Source organism: Furipterus horrens, unplaced genomic scaffold, assembly GCF_987537825.1.
Source record: "Furipterus horrens unplaced genomic scaffold, mFurHor1.1.pri manual_scaffold_5, whole genome shotgun sequence".
In the NCBI taxonomy this organism is placed as follows: domain Eukaryota; kingdom Metazoa; phylum Chordata; class Mammalia; order Chiroptera; family Furipteridae; genus Furipterus; species Furipterus horrens.
This window is the reverse complement of record NW_028327175.1, coordinates 110,985,036-110,986,824: the sequence shown is the minus strand read 5'-3', so window position 1 is coordinate 110,986,824 and position 1,789 is coordinate 110,985,036. Positions and strand designations below refer to the sequence as shown.

Here is a 1,789-nt window from a genome sequence, read left to right as displayed (position 1 = left end):
GGATATCAGGCCCTGGCCACATCTTTAGACCTTGAAAGAGAGGCAGGGGGAGTGAGGAGATCTCAGTCACCAGTCAGAGCCCAGGGGAGTTTTGACATCTTGACTCTGTGGCCCCTCACCTTCAATGCCATTTCCATAGTCTCTGTGGAAGAAACATTGCCTGTCACAGGATCCCAGCTACTGCCTTCTGAGTGTGGCCGCAAGTCCTCCCCATCATCCAGGCCTCCAGAATAGCCAGAGGGCAGAGGTGGGTAGGAATGGGCAGAGAGGACTGGGAGAGAAGGATACCTATCCCTCCAAAGCCTTTCCTCCAGTACTTGACAGAGGTGCCCTCAGGGGTACCTGGGCTCAAGTTCTAAGGAGCCTATCTGTTGTGGTCTCCACTCTGCATCTTGATGGCCTGGTTGATGCCTTATCCTGGGTTTGAAGATGGTGTGTGTGTGTGTACACAAAAAGGAGAGAGAGGAGGGAGAGAATGATCTACAGAGGAGGACAAGAGAGAATAAAGAAGTCAATTAAAAGGTGGGCAGATGACTTGAATAGACACTTCTCCAAGGAAGACATATAGTTGGCCAATAGACATATGAAAAAAATGCTCAACATCACTTATCAACAGAGAAATACAAATCAAAACCATAATGAGATACCACCTCATACCTGTCAGAATGGCCATCATCAATAAATCAACAACCTACAACTGTTGGCAAGGATGTAGAGAACAGGGAACCCTAGTGCACTGTTGGTGGGAATGCAGACTAGTGCAGCCACTGTGGAAAGCAGTATGGAGATAAGTGAAAAAATTAAAAATGGACCTGCCTATGATCCAGTGATTCCACTTCTGGGAATATGTCCAAAGAAACCCACAACACTAATTGAGAAGAATATATGCACCCCTATGTTCATTGCAACATTATTTACAATATCCAAGAGAGGAAGGCACCCCAAGTGCCCATCAATAGATGAGTGGATAGAAAAAACTGTGGTACATTTACACAATGAAATGCTGCTGGGCTATAAAAAACAAACAAACAAAAAACCCTACCTTTTGTAACAGCATGAGTGGACCTAGAGGGTATTATGCTAAGTGAACTAAGCCAGATGGAAAAAGACAAATACCATATGATTTCACTTACACGTATATGTGGAATCTTAAGAACAAAATAAACAATTCTCTTTTTCTTGGCAGGGTTGGGCATGAGGCACTGGTTCCTGGAATATAGGCAGGCAGAGGGAAAGGCTCCTGACCCCTCAGTGTCATGTCTTTGGTGCTGATGGTTTCTAGTCCACGGGTTCTATCCTCAAGTGCTGGGAAAAAGAAAAAAAAAAAAGAACAAAATAAACAATATAGAATAGACTCATACAGAGAACAGACTGATGTTTGACAGAGGGGAGGGGATTAGAGGGCTGGGCAAAAAAGGTGAAGGGATTAAGAAGTATAAATTGGCAGTTACAGAACAGTCACAGGGATGTAAATTACAGCACAGCGAATATAGCCAGTAATATCATAATAACTATGCACTGTGCCAGGTGAGTATTGGAATTAGCAGGGGGACCACTCTGTGAAGTACATGATTGTCTAATCACTATGCTGTACACCCAAAACTAATACAGAATAATATTGAATGTAAACTAAAATTGAAAAATAATATTAGAAAAAAAGTAGGAGTGAATAAATGAGGGGAGAAAATGATAAAAGGAGGAAGGTGAAGGAAGGGAAGAGAGAAAACAGAAAAAGCATTCCTTTCTTTGCTGTGTTCCTCCCCTGCTTCTTACCAAGGAAGAGGAACCT

General features: G+C 42.9%; 1 non-coding gene across 1 annotated transcript; it reads left to right on the top strand.

The window, feature by feature from the left end:
- Positions 1-1,169: 1,169 nt before the first annotated feature.
- LOC150009289 (small nucleolar RNA SNORA57) lies at positions 1,170-1,316 on the top strand. Its single transcript, XR_016511543.1, has one exon. It is a non-coding gene; the product is annotated as a small nucleolar RNA SNORA57 (small nucleolar RNA).
- Positions 1,317-1,789: the final 473 nt, after the last annotated feature.